This window comes from Gallus gallus, chromosome 4 (genome assembly GCF_016699485.2).
Source record: "Gallus gallus isolate bGalGal1 chromosome 4, bGalGal1.mat.broiler.GRCg7b, whole genome shotgun sequence".
NCBI classification, from domain to species: Eukaryota; Metazoa; Chordata; class Aves; order Galliformes; family Phasianidae; genus Gallus; species Gallus gallus.
The window spans coordinates 27,897,241-27,917,679 of NC_052535.1; the positions used below are offsets into that span (position 1 = coordinate 27,897,241).

At 33.8% G+C, this 20,439-nt stretch overlaps 1 long non-coding RNA gene across 1 annotated transcript; it reads right to left on the bottom strand.

Annotated features, from left to right (window-relative positions):
* Positions 1-2,457: 2,457 nt before the first annotated feature.
* Positions 2,458-18,849, bottom strand: LOC121110809. The gene is made up of 3 exons (XR_005859511.2): positions 18,711-18,849; positions 14,785-14,953; positions 2,458-2,773 (listed from the first exon to the last, which is right to left on the bottom strand). It is a non-coding gene; the product is annotated as an uncharacterized LOC121110809 (long non-coding RNA).
* Positions 18,850-20,439: the final 1,590 nt, after the last annotated feature.

A 20,439-nucleotide genomic window follows, 5' to 3' on the forward strand; every position in this document is an offset into this window, starting at 1 on the left:
CTGGACAGTTCTGATAGTTCGCTGAATTCAGTCACATGGGGAAAGAAGTTATACCCTTTTCCTCTGCCTTAACAATTAACCTTCTGGCTGCTTGATTTAAAAAACCAACTAAACAAACGAACAAAAAAACATACCTTTTTCTTGCTGTACAATATGCATCTTGGAAAGATAATCAGAATTCAAGTTTTCTTTTGGCTCTGAACATTTGATATCTGAGTCTTTGTACTGAGGCTATTTGCTAATCACAGCATGTCAGACCTACAATACCTCAAAAAATGTGCCTTTTGTTTTCTGATTCTCAGTCCTGACCAAGTTTCCTCCAGACAGTCTGCCTCTATGATTTAAACTAATAACCTCCTCCTATTAAATTCCCGTCCTCTGCACAACAAGGCCTTTGGCTTCCCATCCCTTCTGTAGATCGCAAGTAGGGTTGCTTAAATCTATCTATAAAGTTTCTTGTCTTGCCTTTCACTAATTGTTTTGCACAATACACATTGTTTTATGTAGCTCTCAGTTGACTGCTCTTGCATGAACATTTTAAGCTAACCTCTGTCATGAAGTATGAGTTATTTTCTGATGTCACTTCTTAAAATGTGTTGTATTTCTACTCAAGGCATTTTCTTTAACAAATTAAAATTGAATTAATCAAATATAAATAACATTTAAGTAATAAATTAAATATATATCTCACATACAGAGCTCAGTTCTCAAAGCATGGTATACCTTCTTGTGTCATTTTTTTTCTGGCTATCCTTGGAGTATTCACTGTTTTCCTGCCTGCAGCACCCGATCCTCTTCAGTGCCTTGCTGGATTGCCTGGAGCTTCCCAGATGCGAAGGTAATGTAGCATGTTGATAGACTTTCTTGTTCTGCAGTGCCATCTGTGTTGTGCTCAGGAAGGTATGCCCTGTTCAGTATGTCTGCCACTAGTAGTGACTTTCCCCATCAGAGCTTTATTTTCCCATCATAAGCTGGAGTCTAAATAACACACGCTGTAATCATGAGGGCGCATTCAGCTGTGGGTTTCGTGATGCTAATAGCCTGGATCCATGCTTTAACATTCAACCTGTGCCCAAAGATGAATCAGTGCAACTGTTTTGTTCCAAAAAAAATACTGTTAGCAGCTCCTTTTCTCTGAGTATACACCACTCATGCATCTGTTAGTGCTCTACTGGAAAACATTATGAAATTCTGGGTTTTGCTCCAATGTTTCTCACAGTTCTCCCATGCTTTCATCTTGTGGCCGTAATTCTTATGCAGATCTGAGATTCTTTAAAAAAGCAAAATCTCATTTATGGTTTTTATTGCTTCTATGAGTCTCTAACTAAATTGATCCTGCAAATATTTTTTCACAAGAATCTAGAAAAATTGTTGAGAGTCTCTTTCTATTGCTAAATTTATTTTTAAATACTTGTTCTAGGAATACATATGAAAGCTGTTAACTTTCAGAACAAAATCAGATTTTGAGGTAGATTATTTTTTTCATCTTCAGCAGGTCCAACAAAGGTCATAATGTTTGGATAATTTGTCATAATTTGCTGAATCACCTCTTGGTATATAAAACAATATTGTCAACGCCAATATCTCTTAGAAGCTTACATTATCTGGTATCTATTTAAGGTTTTGGGATGGGTAACTGTCTTCATCCTCACATGGCTTCTTCCTTATCCAACTCGTGCATATATACATATGTGTGTAAATATATATATATATCCTTTCAGAGCTTACACTCCTCATAGTTAGATTACTTTTCCTTAAAGAGATTGCAGCTGGGAGAATTAAGAAGGATGAATTTTCCAGTTAAGACAGATAGATGTATACTCCTTTCTAGAGATGATATTGTAGACAGATGAGGATGAAGACAGTCTAAGTCTATCTTAAAAATTCATGGAGTTAAACTGGCATGAATTGAACCAACAAAGGAAGGTCTGGATACGACTATACATGATTCTGAATACACTATGAACTCTGAAGTTCATACTACAGATGAATTGATTTGCATTAAGAACTGAAGGACTAATTGGAATTTATTTTAAAATATGTTTTCTTTTTCATTACATCTGCTATGTGCAATGTAATAATACTTTATACATTCTTGAGAGAACTGTGGGTAATGGACTGTAAGTTTGCTGAATTTCTTTGTTATCAAGTTTCTTAACAGAAGGCACAAATAACTCAATGGCAAGTGACGTGTCTGGAATAGGAGGTTACAGCTGGACTTTGAATCTTAAGGTCTGCCAGGAAGGAAATAATCTGCCAGACTCCAGAACCTCAAACAGCTGAGGCGCTCCAGACTTTCCTGGGGATGACAAGGTGGTGCCGCCTACAACTATAGAATACTGGTAAAACCCCTCCATGCCCTTTTGAAATCCTGTTGTCCAAAGGTCCTCATACAGGTTGAAAAAGACAAATAACAACAAGGTTTACCTGTGGCAATTAGACACAGACTCCACTGTTAGTGCAGAACAAGAACTTTTATTTTGTGTGATGAACAATATGCACTTGGTCAAGTGCCTTATTAAACGTGACCCTCTTGCCAATGCGTGCAGCAGTGCTGGATCTTCCATCCTGCCCCGAAGTAGATGGTGCTGGAGCTGGGCTTGTCCCTCTTGTGCCGTCCCGCGGCACCCAGTCCACATTGCTGTGAGTGTTGGACCGAGGCACCGGCTCTGTCAGCCTCATCTCAAGTCCGTTGTACCTCATTGGTGTTTCTCAGTAGTGGGTGATGAAGTCGTAGAGGCTGTCAAATACCAGCTTGTCAGTTAAAAAGAACCTGTGGATGCAGGATTTAAATATTAAAAAAACAGATACACACATAAGATCACAGTAGAAAAGTATGCAAGTACACTTATTTTTACAGTTATTTACAAAGATTCTATCCAAGCTTATTTTCATTGCCTTTTCTATTATGACTAAAGTATTTGTATCAATGTGTCTTTTAGAGAAATCCAGAGGTGCTTTACGTGCTATTCTTCAAATGTCTCTCCAGACAGCTCTGGTAAAGATGTGTCATTTCTGTAGCTCTGCCAATTTAATTTCATGCCCAGTTCCAGAATGCCAAGATAATGTAGCTGTTGCTAATGCCTGAAAACACTTTCCTGTCTTTTTTTGACAAATTGCTGGGCAAAATATGTCTACATCCCTTCTGACTTGCAGCAAGAAATGATTCTCGCTTCTCCTAGTCCAAAGGTACGTTAGGCTTATTATTTTCAACTGGCCATAATAATCTTTCCAAGATGACTCTTCTTCAAAGTTCACTGATCTCTGACTTGGTCAATTAAACAAATCATCTGCATAATCATTTGTCTTGGGTTATCATAGCAAGAAAACTGATGCTGGAATTCATTCTCAAAGGGAGAAATCCAACGTAGAAGTGTTCTTTATTGCTAACAATGGAAATGTTGTTAAGAATAAGTTACATTATTTGTATCATAGCTACAATTCCTCATACACATCAATTTTACTAGCTAAAATTAAAAGTCATTTTATATCTGAACTGTAAGGTTAAGATAATGTTGTATATTATGAAACCAAGTAAGAAAAATCTTACTAAAAAAGCTACATACTCTTTTGATAGGTAAGTAATTTGTATCTAGATTTTATCATCTTCTCCATGTATTCAGTTATAGCTGAAGTTAACACCTGAAGTCTCCAGTGAAAGCAACAGTTGTGTGTATGCAAAACTACATACAAAAGCAGGGATATACCTCAGAAAGTGTACAGTACACTTAAAAAAAACAAGTTTAATATTAATATAATATGGTATTAATATAAGATTTTTCTAACAGTTTTCTAATGAAATTCTCTCTGATTGCAATTTTAATTGAAGCTGAAGGCTACTTTTCCAAAGATCAGATATACATGAGATAACAAAAGGGCTGTGATTTCCAGAAAATTTTATCTGACTTAAGTTTTCAGATATTTACAGCAACCTCTCACTACACGTGTACACCTGGCTTTCATAGTAGCTATACAACCATAGAACTTCAAGATAATACTTAGAATGTCCATGCCCATTTAACTGCTAGTTCTTGAAGGCCACTGTGGAGAAGGAATTTAACACTTTTTTTGGTTGACATAAGTCCATATTAGAAATGTGTATCTCAATTCTTCTTCAATACTTACTGATTCATAACAAGTAATAATACAAGTAATAATAATAATAAACAAGTAATAATACAATAATAAAATAATACAAGTCTTTCCTTCATTCTTTCATCTCAAATATTTCTTTTCTTTTTTAACATTTTTCTCTGTTTGTTACATTTCTTTGTGCAAACCTTACCATCATTGCAGATTTAGTTCAACACTTCTTTTGGTTAGTTTTCCTTTGCTATTTTCTATCACGTTTGCTAGTTTTTGTTTCCTCTTCCACAGATGCTGAAACTCTATGACACTCTATTTGTATGACAGCCAGTCTTGAAAAATTCATGTCTTTGAAATCCCACTTTAACCTACATATTCCTGCTGTGGGTGGGAAAATGTTTGTGGTTTCCACATACCTGCAAGGCAAATTCTTTGTCAACTTATATCCCTTTCAAAAGTACCGAAGTCTGCAAGTGCCATCAAATTGAATTTATTTGTTTTGGAAAGAACTGTTGTTTTTTAAGAATGATAGATCTTTCTGTCAAAGAACTGATGTGCAGCGCTCTCCTTAATATACGTTGAAGTTCTTCATATATGTATAATATTCTTGATGATGACATCAGCTGATGTTAAAGCACTGAAATAAATAGCTCTGAATATAAGATCTCAGTGTAAATTCTACAATTAAGCTGATCAAAATTTCAAAAGCTCCTAGGTTCTTTTTAGTAGCAAATATCATTTAGAAAAGGGAAGTTCCACAGTTGCTCAGATGCTTTTAAATACAGTTACTCATTTTCTTGCAATGAACATTTAAATTATTCATCACAATTTTCTAGATTCCAGTGTTTTGTCTTTTAAAGAAAAGCATTTTCTGTGTAGCTTTAGATGACATTAGCACTACTTTTGTTGTAAATGTTTTCAAGGAACCTGGTGAAATTGTGGAAGTTCAAGTACTAGGAAGTTCTTAGGACTTACTGCATTTGAACACAGTAAAAACTGTACAGTATTCTTCTATTCCTGAAATCAGAGAAACAGAACCTTAGAGATAGCTGTGACACAAACTGCAATGTTGACAAGCCAGACATTTTTTCCTGAAAAAATATGAAAACCATTTAAAAAAGCCATAAAGTAACAGGAGCCTTGAAACTGTAAAATCCAAAATAAGTACAGCAGAGTCACAAGGTCAGATCTCTCCACAACTCATAAAATAAATACATAGAGCTGAATATTTAGTGATGCTGTACTTTAAAACAGGTAATTCCTGCTTACATTCTTTTCTGCATGATTCTTCTGTGTACAGCAGATTAACTCAAATTAAATTTCACACTAATCCTTCTAATACTCAGTGTGTCTCATTAAGCTTTTCTGGATTCAGACAATTCACAGAAATAGTAAAAGCATTGCAATACTGGATTTTACAGTATAAGGTGCTGTTAAAAACACTAAATAGAGAAAATTAAATACCTCACCTGTAAAAATTTAATTTGAGCAGGGTACCTGGAATACGTATTCAAATGTGCTTTTATGTAGCAACTTTGTAAATAACGTTCACATAAAAATGTAAAGAAGAGCTTTTTTTGTACAGAACTGTGGCTCTTAAAGTACCCGTATATTTTTTATAGGTCAAAATCCCATGCAGTAAGAAGGTAGTACAATTATCTTATACATGATATATATGAAATTTTGATTATTGCAGTTTCTAGCCTGTAAATATTAACTTTAAATAGGAATTAGAATGAAAAACAGGTACCGCTGTCATTTGAAATCACCGAAGTATTTATATTTTATTTTACCTTTTCTATTGTTTCTGAAGTTTAGAGATATCTCTTTCAGGTACACAGATATGAAACAGCAACAGGAAACATTTGAGCTTTTCTTTAGTCTTAATTTACTATTAAATCAATTAAACAATTTGGGGTAAAATAGTGATTGTAACTAGACAAATGCAAAAGACAGTAGGAGAGAATGAGATGATTAAGTCATTAGCTCTCTTGGACACAGAGAGAAAGCCGAATATTGATTTTAGAACTCTGATGGTTTAGTTGGAAGCTGGGCATGAGGAAAATTATGCCAGAAAACTAATATAACTGCTGACTCTGTGATATGTAATTAATTAATCTCCCTTAGATTTATGAAGACTGAAGCTAAACTGTAGGTTTCCCTTAGGAATAGGGATTGAGGAAACAGAGAAAGAAAAGGTAACATTTTAAAAAATGCTAGCAAATATAGGATTGTTTTCTTTTCCTAGCTTCCCTGAGTGTTTTCTTTTACATTGTGGTTGAGTGATTCTACTCACAGAATTTGTACTACAACATTTTTTCTCTGAGTAAAATGAATTGCAATTCATTTGAGTATAGGAATCTATTGCATTCTGTTGTGTGGTATTTACTGTACAGTTAACAGATATTAATCAATAACAGTTATCAGAGATTAATCAATCATTTTCAATTTGTTATTTTTGCAAGATTTCATGCCATATCATACAGAGAACACAGAGATGACAGAAGATTAGGAGAATAGAAGTAAATCTGTGTGCGTAGCTTTAAGCCTTGTATAATAAAAGCCTAATTATTTTTCATAAATGTTCCAATCGGCTTTCATTATCAAAACAAAGTATTTCTGCTGAAGTAATTTATGAAGAACACATTAGCAAGTATGTGCCCACTATTTAGAGATAAAACTGATTAATTAAGATACAAGTAAATACATGGACACTAAGTTACTCTTCTGCCAAATTGATGTACAAAATAGACTTTGATGCCATCTTGTAGAAAAACGTTGGCCAAAAATCAAAGTACTTTTATGCCTTCATAATTGGAGTAACGTCTCTTATTAGGAGTAATGGGTGTTCATAACTGGAGTAATGATCTTTCTAGAAACACATTATTTCTAGATAAAACCTTCTGATTATGTTTTTCTACATTTACTCATTCTTCATGTAATTCTTTAAATAAAGAAAGAAATGAACAAAACTCCAAATCCTCCTACTAGGAAAACTGTAGTCCACATCTAGGCTGAGCAGCCAAGATAATTTCTTTTTTCTTTCTCCTTTATAGTTTTACTAGAGAACAATCATAAGCAATATTTATGTAATCCATTACTATTTTCTCGCAAAACCTATCTGTAATATAGCTTGATAACATGGAAATACTTTATACCTTAGCAATTTGCAGCATAGGTTCAGAAAAAGCCAAATATTAACCTTTATTTTCTTTCCATAATTTTGATACTAAATCATTGGTGGCTACAATTCCCTTTATCCTGGTTATTACCTTTACTGTTAAACTTTTTTTTGACTTAAAATGTGTTTTCGACACTCACTATGAACTGTTTACCTGAGTATTTACCTGACTTGTATTTAAATTGGTTTTTAGCACTCTAACAAGGTGATCTTAATTTCTCTTTAGTAATTCTTTGAATTTTTGTACAAACAATTAAACCTCAGAGCACACAGCTCATAATCAAAGAACAATCCACATTTCTAGTGACATTATCATGGGTGGGGGGGGGGGGGGGGGGGGGAGGCATTAAGGCTTAAATATGAGCCTAACACTGTGTTTCAAGTCCACAACTAGTAACATAAGTAAGAGGTATGAAAAATTAAGATAACATTAAAACACAAACACAGCATAGAACACAATGGAGAAACACCTTAAAAATGCAAACTATTCCTCTATCTGTGTGAGAAAAACAAAAGTTCAGTTAAACTTTATTATAGTAATTTAAGTTATTAAAAACAAATTTCCAATAACTAAATACTTCTTAAAACTGGAATGGCTAGCATCCCTATAGTTGTTAGAATAAAATAGGTATAGAACAAAAATAGAATAGTTCAGTTGGAAGGGACATAGCCAAATTATTTAGTCCAACTACCCGACCACTTTAGATTTAACACAAAATTAAAGCATATTATTGATCACACTGTTAAAATGCCTCCATGCCTCTTGAATACTGACAGGCATGGGGCACCAACCAGCTCTCTTGGAAGCCTGTTCTAGTGTTTGACCACCCCTTCATGGTAATCCTCCCCTGGCACAGCTCTGTGCAATTCCAGTATTGCTGTTGGTTCCTGGGAGCAGAGCGTGGCACCTCCTTCTTCCTTTCCTCAGGGAGCTGCAGAGATAAACAAGGTCACCTCTTGGCCTCCTTTTCTCCAGACTGGACAACAGAAATGTCCTCAGCCTCTCCTCACAGAGCATGCCCTCCAGACCTGTTATCTGCTTTGGTGCTCTCCTTGAAGATAAATGAGTCATGTCCTTATTGTTTCATGGAGTCCAGAACTGCACATGTTATTCAAGGCAAGACAGCACCAGTGCTGAATACAGCAGGAGAACCATTTTGTTTGACCTTCTGGCTGTGCTCTGTTTTACTGCATCCCAGCATGCAGTTAGTTTGCTCTTTTTGCTGCTGGGGCATACAGGTTAAAGACTGGCTGCCTGAAGGCAGACTCCACTGTCACAGGGACTGTATTCATCCCATACATCTATGCATTTATCCTTCCATCCATCTATCTATCTTTCTTTCTTTCACATCATCTTACAATGTTGTTATGAGCTTCAAAGAAGCATAATGGTAAAACGTTACAGTTATGACTAGGCATACAGTGACCATCTCTCATCTAGACAATGTCTGATGAACTACAGTTTGTGTGTTTTGGTTTTGTTCCCTGGGAGGAAGGAAAATATTTTTTTTTAATATTTTTTAAAAATATAATAACATATTTCTAAAACAGTAATATTTACCAAAATAGTAGAATGAAAAAAATCTGGAGCAACAATATGGCAGCTCATTTTAAGAGTGACTTGGAAATTACTGTATAAGCAAATTAATTTGCCCATAGGATAGAAGACCAATGAGTGTTTGAGATGATGATATTTTTCTTCAGCATTCTCTCCAGCAGAAACAAGTAGTTACACGATTTGGAGGAATCAATTTGGAGTTTTCAAGACTGCGTTTTCTTTTGGTATCCATTGCATTTGTTCATCATACCATTGTATACATGTTTAGATTCACTGAATAAAGACAGTACATTCTGTAAACATTTAAATCTGTACTTACCTACATGAAAATAACTTCTTGACATTCTTAGCACATTTTTAATACATTTTCAAACTGCTATTAAAATCCACAATAAAATATATCTACACATGGTTGAATTACAGATCTAAATAAGATGTTTAAGAACAAAGTACAAGATGTTTTCAATTAAACAAAGAAAGGAAAATAAATGTAATAATAATATAATATACTGCTTGCTGTTTAACATCAATGAAATATATATATTGAGGAACTTAACACCTCTGAATGAGGGAGAACAACTACATGTATATACCAAGTAATTCTTAACTAAAGGATGTTATAACACTTGAAAATGTTTGAGAAGAAATGAAGAGAAATTGGAGGCTTCAGGCAAATTGTGTAGTGGCCACTCACTTCCCAGTCATTAAAAATAAAAAAATAAAAAAAAAATCACTGCAATGCATTTCAAAAGAATAAAAGCAAGCTTCTAATCTCTAGATACATTGCTTCTTGAAGCTGCAGTATAAATTTCAGTTAATTTATTATCACTATTATAGTACAGGCTACCATTCTGCAGCAGAAGCTGACTGTACAACTTTACAGGACTGCTATGAATGCTATAGTATCTCCACATAATTCCCCGAGCCAAAGGACTGCTTAAAAAATCAGTGCGCTTAATTATGTTTCCTTTTTTATCCACCTGGGAAATGAATCTTGTGATTGGATACCACTAAGACTACATTACAGAAATGGATCTCTCCCTGTGTAATTTGATGCCGATAGCCCACAGAGAGTATTTGATTTATGGTTGTCTTTGTACTTGAAAAAAACAAAACCTACAAAAATACTAAAATTAAATGTTAAATGTGGTTCCTAGTTCACTGCTACAAGACAGAACGTATAAATAAATCCCGTTTGAGATAGCATCCATAGATGCTGCTTATCTGTTTAAAAATATACACAACTAGTATCAGTAATTTCTTCCACCGCACTGCATCTAATACAAATGTTCATTTGAAACATCAGAAGGGGTTACTTCAAAACTGCATAAAATTCCATGTGCTAAGAAACAAGTAGCATAGTGAAAGCAAATGAACTGTTAAAATGCACAGACAATCATTGCTTCAGGCTAAAAGGGAGATCACTGGGCAGATACTTGCAGGAAAGTACATTTTATGGTTCCACACTAGACAAACACTTTGATAGTCAAATGTCTAAAGCTAGCAGTTTCTCAGTCAGACTTAAACAAGAATCCAAAGTCTGCATTCACACAGAAGAACAATTTGGGAAAATGCTTTACACCTACATCCCATCTATGATTTCTGCAGATGATAAACAAACTAACCAACCAGCCAACATCTGATTTTGCTGTGAAGAGGAAAGCATAAAACATTGCTAAGGAGATAATACAGACATATTTTCACATTCCACTTAAAAAAATTCAAGTAGAATGCTATGATTTTTTGTGCAAACCTCTTCTTACTCTGCAAACTTTTTGCAGTGCTGACCTAATTTAACGACCAATACCATTACCACCTAGCTTTATTTTATAGTTGCATTTGAATTCTTACTCCCCCTCCAATTATGTTTTTCTAATACCTGACCAAGAATTTCCTAAAATTAGATATGGTTCAAAACAAAAATCTTACCTCCATATACAGTTTCTGAATTTGTCAGAGGAAAAAAAAAGGGGGGGGGGGGGGGGGGGGGGGGGGGGGCGGCGGAATTTAAGGTAACTTGTAGAGAATATAAACACTTTTGGCACCACTTGCTCATGCTTAGAAGTGTAGGGGAAAAACTGTGCTCCTTTACAAACACAAAATAGAAATCAAATGGGAATACTTAGGCAGAGCCCCAGAATGCAAAATGTAACCTGGATATTACAAAATGCAGTTAATATCTGAAATAATTAGCCTTCTGGCATGGTAAGTGATTAATAAAGATTGTACACCAATGGATGCTGCTTAAAAAAAAAAAACACCTTTTAAAAATATCATTAATTTAAAGATATATATATATAAGTACAATTAACTTATTTTCTACATTAAAATCATAGGTATCTTGTATGCTTACATCGGAAACATTCTGTATCAAAAATATTAACTATGAAAAATTACAATGAAAAATACCCTCAATCCTAGAGATTCGTTCACTATCTGTTCAGAACACTGTCTTCAATACAAATTTCTTCTCTTTGGTTCTGAGCTGTTCTTTGATTTTTGCATTGGAAAGTTTGTCTAACAATATTTCCTAGTGGAAGAGCAAATCTAAATCTCATTATAGATACACTGATAATGAAAGATTGGTATGTAATTACAATACATTTCAAAAGCTGCTTTATGTTGTTCGTATAAAGTCAGTACTTATAAATCTTTTGGAACACTGTATGAAATTATTTTAGTTAATTATTTAGAGGGATTCTCATGGAAGTTGGCAGAATATTCCAATGATACAGAGTTAGAAACCGTGTGCAAAAAGACACTACCATCCATTTTGTAGTTGGATTGATAGAGGTTGTATCTACATATTTACTGTAACTTGACATTATTTTGTATGAATGGAAATGCAGCCTAACACTGAACAGAATATTTCTAATCCTTAGTGGCTTGTTTGTTTTTGTTTGTTTATACAAAAATTATTTTCTTTTTAGCTGCAGAACATATGCAATATTACAAAGGACAAATTGACTTCAATTTCTTTTGTTTCTAAAATGTATTTATGAAACAGACACTTGTACTAATTTTGAAGAGCTTTGAACTGTATTCCATGGGAGCAAACATGGGCTGGGTGATCTGTAAGAGCCATAGGTTGTATTGGCTGACTTGGGCTCTGGGTAGAAGCGGATACAAAGAATTGTTGTCCTCTCTTCTCCCTTCCAGTTTTTTCACTTAACTTCTGCTATGCTCAGTGATGGAGTAGGAAGTCTCTCTGACTATCCCAAATGAGCAAAGAGATGAAAGAGACTGAAGAAGTCTCTTTGGCTTTGCAATGATATAAAACAAAGCAGAAAAGACTAGAGAGAAAACAAGGACTATTTGCACAAGCATTGTGAATTCTGCAGTGTAGAAAGGGAATTTTCTTGTTCAAAGAGCATCTGATGTGTTATACTTTCCTGAATCACCTACAGTATGTAAAAGTTCTTAGTACCCTTGGTAAGCCTTAGCAAGCAAGTACATGAGAAAATGCCAGATCCCTCCAATGGGATACTGCATGGAAAATTACTTTGATAGTAATATTTTGCTTCTGGGGAAATGTTTTTTTCTTTCTTTTCTCAAGCAGGTGATCACAGCTCTTCAAGGTCAAAAAGTAGGTTGAGAGTACTGCCAACTGCTAGAATCCAGCAGTCAGCAGCAGTTGAGTTTCCCCTGAGTCATCAACAATTCAGTTCCTCAAACAATGCATGGGAATGAGAACAAGCTTTAATAACTTGCTTTAGGTATTTACATTAGGCAGGAAGTGTCTATTTAGTCGCTTACCGCAGTTGCCTTCGTCTAAGTCTGAACAAAGCAGTAGGAAGAGAAAGGAGAAAGTAAAAGATTTTCCTCTCAAGACAAAAAGTGAACAGGAGAATGAGAGCAGTAAAGCTGCATGCACAGCCTAGCTCCAACTTACACTGCCAGCTCATGAGGTTGCTAAGTCATGAATCAAGATCATTTCTGTGTTCTCCAAGAATTTAAGAAACATATATGTTTCAGTTGGTATCTAACAACCATTCCTCTATTTTTTCTCATTAAGAATATGAGACAGTGGTATCTTAAGAAGGAAGGTTGTCTTCATAGGAGGTACATTTTGCTGAAGTCTATTTTAGATTGCTATTTCATTATGTCTTGTTTGTAGTATGTAGTTTTATTTAACTACAGGAGGAGGTCACCTGGCTTTCTGTCTTCATTACTGACAGTAATAAGCATTCACTTTGTCAAAAAGTAAAATAATGTATGTGATGAACAATGAGTTTGTGCTAAAAATGCAACTCTCAGTTGCTGTTGCTATATTATTACTTTCCTAAACTGCAAACATCATCAGTCATTGAAGACAAACTGCTGTGCTATGACAGAATATATACACTTGCCTTACTAGTCATGCTTTTCCTCTTTTATAATGGACATTATTCCTAATGGAAATAGTAAATCTTAATGACTGGTTTCAGAAAATTTGGCATGAGAAAAGTTCATATTTTATGCATTATTTTAAGAGTCATTTTTCAGAAAAAAAAAAAAAGCGTAGTAAATCGGACCTCGAGAGAATGATTCACTCACATAGATTCAGAAGCCATTTAAGTTGATTATTTTTATCATAAAATTTGACATCATATATACCGTGAGGCTGGTGAATTTCTCCATTACTAAATTATAGATTTGAAATAGCACATACCTACAAGTACATGGTTAAATCAAACCAGTGGTAAATTGGCCTTACATCTGTATGCTAGTCCTTTATTTTAATGCTGAAGGAAGAGACATTCAGTCATGGCAATTAATAATCATTTGTATGTTGGCATTCTAACCTTGTCACCATTTTCCTTCTCCACTTAACCATCACATCACTGATTTTTTTTTTTAATTAAAAAAAGACAAATAAACAAACAACAACAACAACAACAAAACAGAAGCAAATTATTTTGGAGCATTTTTTTACTGTCAAGTGACCCTACTTAATTTCCCCAGATATATCCATAGCTTTTCTTGATCAGTTGACATTGAATTAGGACATGGAACTGAAATGATATCATTATTTCTTCTCACAGTTACTTTCTATGGGGATATATATAACATATAATATAACATATAATTATTTTAGCTATGAAGTTAAATTGGAAACTCATACCTTTAGTAAAAGAAAGCCATCCAGTAGAAAGAATGAAAGGCTTATTGATAAGACTTATTGGTGGGACTAAGAAAGCACATAGTAGTTTTGAAGAAATTAAAAACATAAAATGATAGAGACCATGCAAAAGTGTATTTAGATTTTTCCCTAGAAGGGCTTTTTAATCTAATACTCCTCTTGTTCATTACTGAACTTAGTAGAGTGCCAATCTAAAACCTATGACATTTGCAACTAACTATTGATAATCAGGAGTAAAGACTATCCTTCTTAATACATTCAGTAATTCAAACAAACAAACAAAAAAATAAGTATATAATAACATAATAGACAAGTATAATGGCTTAAAAAAATAAAAGAAGGAAAACTGATAGAATACATTACAGCTGTAGTGTGGATAAGGGAAATATTAGTAATCAAAGAAAAAAAAAGAGGCAAAGCTACCATAACAATGTATATATAGCAATATATTTTATATGTATCTGGCTCCTGTAACACAGCCACATCCTTAAGTGGCTTTAGGCAACTTACATAATTTATTAGGAGAGTTAAATGCTTCAAAACAGGATTAACAAGACTGAGCACACGGAGCTACTGAACCTAACACATCAGTAAACAGGGTGCTTTAAGCTGAATTTCTCTTCAAGATATAAAGAGACGCCCTCATAAACTTGAAGATTGAATTCAGAGCTAGAATTTGTTGAGCCAGACATAGTCACAGAGGATTTATTTCAAAGACTGTCTCTAAATGAAGAAATACATAAAATCTGTTTTTATCTAACAGTCTTACAGTTACTTAGAAGCAATTTGGAAATCACGGTTTAATTATCTTCTCTAAGAGGATTTAAAACATTTTACCTTCTTCAAACAGTGCACATATTCCATGTTGGGCACCAGGAATGAGGCTATCTAAGCCCATCCTTCTGAAGATATTTCACTGTGTCAAGCTGTGGATGACTGCTCATCCAGGATCAACACTGTCAAGCTCTGTAGTAGAGTGCTCATCAGAGAACGTAGATTATTGTTCCTGTCAAAAAAAACAAAACAAAACAAAGAAAAAACAAAAACAAAAAAAAAGGAAAGAAAAAAAAAAGAAAAAAGAGAAAACCATACAATATGCTTGTAAATAATTTTCACACAATACCGTTGAACTAGGCTTTCTGAATATTAGATTAATTAATAGTATTTAAGAAAGAAGAAAGCAACACAATTACTAACAGAACTGATTTGTACATTTGAGTGTATAGCTCAAGGGAAATCCCTCCTTCTCCTTTCTTCACTTCTTGCTTTTGAAAGTATTTGTTGTACATTCCTGATAACAAAGTCAAATTAATAAGTTTACCTCCATATGATTATTGTATGATTATAGTATTGATTGTTTTTTATAATATTCTATGTCAGCATGGAAGAAGATCAATTAATTGCAGAAAAGTAAGTTAACTGCTGTAGTACGCTGCATTGTTCTATTTAAGGCTATACTTACATCCCAACATTTGCAGCATTACTTATGTTGCAATTCTCACTGAACAGCTGATTTCTTGTTTTCTATTAGCCAAGATAAGCAAGTAGAAGATAAAAATGCTCAAGAATGAACATAGTAATGTATAGAAGAGAAACAGCATCCAAAAGAAAATTTTCACTTTGACAGTTTCACTGAATGTTTATTCTTGGTGACATATGTGAATATAGTAAATTCCAATTCAACTAGCTATAGAGTCTTTTTATGAAGTTATATTTAAAGTGCAGTTAAAATTTGAGTCTACTGAGATGGCTTGAAAAAATTTAGCTACTGGATGCAAAACCACAAGAAGTTGTAAATAAATAGAAAATATTAGAGTCATTATTCACTTCTTGAGTCAAAACAAAAGTTGTACCTCATATAAGCTGTGATTATACCATGCTGAAGTGAAATTCGTACAAGAATAACCACTAAAAATCAATTTTATTGTCAGTCTTGTATATTATTATCATTTTAGATATCTAACCCTCTGTAACCAGTTTGTGAAAGCAATTCCAATAGCACGAACATGGATGTAAGTTACAAAATGAGTACTAAAATGCCTGAGAAAAAATATTGAACACTATTTTCTACTTAGAAATTACATAAATATTTGTAATTACTTTGCCAGGTAAGAATGCAGACAAATCATTTAGAACGTGGTCATGAAACGCGGCCTCTGAACACATTTTTTAAACATTAACCTTATTTGATATTCACTGGTTAATAATATAAATTTTTTCTTACTTAGAAAATGAAATCTGCTCTGGGATGAAATATTTATATGTTCAGCACTTCTGTCTGTGAAACTGTCAGTTCAAGACCATTTGTTTATACCCTTCTGTAAAATGTCATTGACCAAATTCTTTCCTGCTTCACTTCAATAAACTCCTACTTGATGGAAATTCTTCTGCTGAAATGAGCAGAAAATATTTGTCTATAGGCTTTTTGTTTTGGTTTGGTTTTCTTTAATGTAAGCATGACTTTTATTTAATTATAAGTCAGTTATAAGTTTGGATGAACACTGTATAATACCTTTTGTAATTGTATGAGATGTGCTTCTGCAGTGAGGATCAGTTTTTGTACAAAATCTCCATGATCTTTCTTCAATCACAATTTTAAGAACAAATTTTATTTCAAATAGAAGCATGTATCAAACTACTAACAACAAACAACAAACATCATCACTACTAAATTTCTCTTCCTTTTTGTTAGAAAACAAGTACAGGTTATATAAATGCATTGCTGGTTCTTATTAGTAAATTGCTAATGCTAAATATGAAATATAACAAGATGAAAAACTTCAAAGCTTATGTAGAACGATTTGCATTTTCAGCAATGTATATGTACCTCCTGACTATGACCTCTTAATTATGTGACCTTTATTATCTTTAATGTTCTACAGTGCTTTACATGACCGAAAAGCTCTAGAAAACAAAAAAATAATTTGAAAAGAGAGCTCACACAGCCCCTCCCTTAAATCAGTGAATAAAACAGTGAAATAAACTACAGGCAACTCATCGTCTTTATCACCAGAAGCGCAGAGGGACCCTGAGGGATTACTGGTGATCACCTCAGGCATGGCAGAACAGCAGGGAACTTCATCCAGTTTTCTGTTCAGTAGAAAAACTGTGTTTCATAGTTTGGCAACTTCTTTGCATACCTCAGAGCAAACTCTTGCACGTCAAAATATCTGCAAGTGTTAGAAATCAAAGAGCAGAGGCAGCTCAACGCTAACAGTGCACACACAAAAATCCTAACAGTTGGGCACCATCATTTCTTCATTGTTGCTTTTTCTTTATATAAACATCATCTGTGTATATAACTGCATACAAACAGATGTAGGATCACAGAACAACATTTTAGAAAGAACTTAGGTGATGTCCAGTGACTTTTTTTTTTTTTTTTTTTTTTTTTTGTAGAATCTGACACCAAATATGACCTGAAGACGTGCTGAAGTTGCCTTCTGAAACAGAGAAGAACATTCTAAGTCAATAACCCCTCAGCTGAGGAACCCAAATATTCCATTTCTTCTATTTCCAGAACCACAGATAAAAAAACCCCAGCATCCTACCTACCTTCATAACCGTTGCTTAAGACCTAATTTGATAAGCCTGTGTTATCATTTTACTTGTTCAAAATATAAAGAATGGCTTAAAGGAATGATATATGCATTTCACTTCAGAGATTATAAGCAAGTGAATTATGCAAAAATGTTTTGTCTCTTTTAATTAAATCCCCTAAATTTAGCTTTACAGAGATAAGTCATTCAAGGTGGAAAATAATCCTCATAATTTTTCATTGAATGGATCTGAATGTAGAGAGGACGCTGAAGTTGTATCCCCTATATTACTGAAGATAATTTATTTGCATATTTTTTTATATATAACAAAATGATAACAAATGTTGTCATAAATAAATTCTTTGGCACTTGGAAAGAGTGCCAAACTTCTTATACAAATCCGTATGGTGAATTTTTAACAGGATAAGTGAGAGAAGAAAGAAAAAGATAACCACAGTCAAGTGCTGTTTAACAAATGTTTAAAGACTCAAGGTATAAGACAAATGAAGATTTGAGAAAGTTTGAGTTTGTACTGCTTGCACCAGTTCTGATTCTCAAACAGAAATAACTTTACACCCTACTGTTAAAAGGTCATGTTTAAACCACGTTGAAAGAATATAACTTTTAGACACTGTTTATAAATGGAGAAAATAAAGGTCACATCCTAGGAAAACAAACTTGTTAGAAATTTTCAAAAAAAAATTGTTAGTTTAAAATTGAAATGGAAGAATTGAATATTAAACTATAAAAACCAGTAATGCATGACAAAATGAAAAAAATAGAAATACAAAAATTAGTGTAGGCATTCTACCTTAAATTCCAGTTCTTTTGCCTTCATTGGACAGAATGTTAGCTTCAATTTTGCATTTTCTCATTTTAAATGTTTTTGTTACCACTTTGTGATCTAAACAAGGAATTTTATGTTAAATTATTGTTTTGTCTGATTTTTTTTTCAGCAAATTCCAAGGTAGTACGAACTTCCAGAAATTTATGTCAGTATATTTAAACATACCATCAGCACAGGCTATGCAAAAGTAACAGCCTTCTCTAGAAGCCTCTGTTCCACCATGCTGTGCATCATAACGTGAAGCCAAAGTGCATAAACTTAATGGAGAGGAAAGATGATCATGTGCTAAGCCTTTCCCCTTTCTCGGTGTGTAACTATCAGCAGTTCTCATGTAAGAAGAAACTGAAGTCTATGCTGTAAGATGAGCTTAGTCATACCTTTATGTGACACAGTTCCGTGAATAATTTATGTATCAGACACAGATCTTGGAGATGTTAATCTTTCATGGAGCAACAGCCAGAGCCTAGACAGAGACTGCAACCATTATATCACAACCCATATGGCACAGCTACCTTCCTGAAACCGCAGAAAGCAAGGGAAGGAGTTGGCATTGCTGCCAATATTTTCTTGGCAAGGGAAGGTGAAGAGGGCAGAGAGCTGTATTTAGGCAAATGTTTTACCCAGTTTTGGCTTAAGATCTGTGCAATCTGCTTGCTTCCTGTAGGTCTTTGTTCACAGTACAGTTTAGATGCTGCGTTACTTATTCTCTTCCATCGCAGTGAACCCAGTAGGTACAATAAGTCATAGAAGGATAGTTAACATCAGCTGTCAGCTTCATACTGAATCAACAGAACTACAAAAATTTGGCATTAATGCATTGTCTGACCACAGTACTTATCAAGGAAACTTCCTAGCTTTCCTGGACTTTCATCTAAAATGGAAAACAGTTCTACAGCAATTTAGTAAATAAGTAACATTTAAAAATGATTACTCCTCATTTTTTCTTCTTGTCGTTTTTTCTTCTGCTCATCAGGATAGTTTTCATCAGCTAATAATTTCTGTAAAGTTAAAGAAATTTCAAGGCTTGGGTAGAAAATACAGTACGTGTTGTCACTCAGTAAGGGAAGGATTTCAGGTAACAAGTAATCTAAAAATCAGTAATAGCTCAATGCTGCCTAATACTCATATAAAGTTAGTGATGCTATATAATTATTATGTGGATATTTAATTGCACATCATGTGAGTCATCTTCCCAGGAAATACTTTCCATGGTTACATGCCATGCAGCAAAAAGCACATAATTAGTATGCAATAAAGACACGATTCAAAGCCGCAATGCTTTAGTATCGCAAGAAAATAGTTAGGGCCATTAGACTCCTGGCCTTGAAAAGAAAAGAGAATAAATCTTCAATTATTCTTAAACATTAATTTCTGGGTCAAGAGACTATACTGAGTGTTTGCATGATACAAAGAGGTTATAGCTGTAAAAATTTAGATTAAAAATAAGAAATTATGACAAAGGTGTTCAAAATTATTAAAATTATGTGACATTCTTTAATGCAAAAAATATTATACAAAAGTGAGGAAAAAGCTTGAAATTAAGACAAGTGAGGAAAAGAAGTTCAAATATGAAAATATTCCAAATAAATAGAGAAAATAGTTTAATATGGTGACAGAATGTTCTATCTTAATGAAGTACAACAAACAACAATCATCTTCTCTTACCTACAAGAGCACCTTGATATATGTTATCAAAACAGTGCAGTATTTTTGTACTCCAGAAGTACAATGTCACAGGAAAGTGACTTTTACAAAGCAGGAGCAAGAAAGGGGCAACAAGACACTATCCTTTTATTTAACTATCACTGTTCTTTTCTTTAAATTAAAAAAAAAAAAAAATCATCCTTATTTACAGAAACACATTTGTAACAGGATACACCTTGAAATCTATGCTCAACTGGGCATTATCAGAAATGGAACTGGAAGATGTCATTCTTCCAGTTCTTTCTTAATCAGACACCTTCTTTGTGAAATTTGAGGACTTCTGGAACACACATCAACTAATCCTTAAAAAGAGCAGGTTGGTACAAAAGACCTAAAAATTCTTGCTGTCAATGAATTTTTGGGAAACTTATTAGGAAAATGTTATAAATCTTGCAATTATAA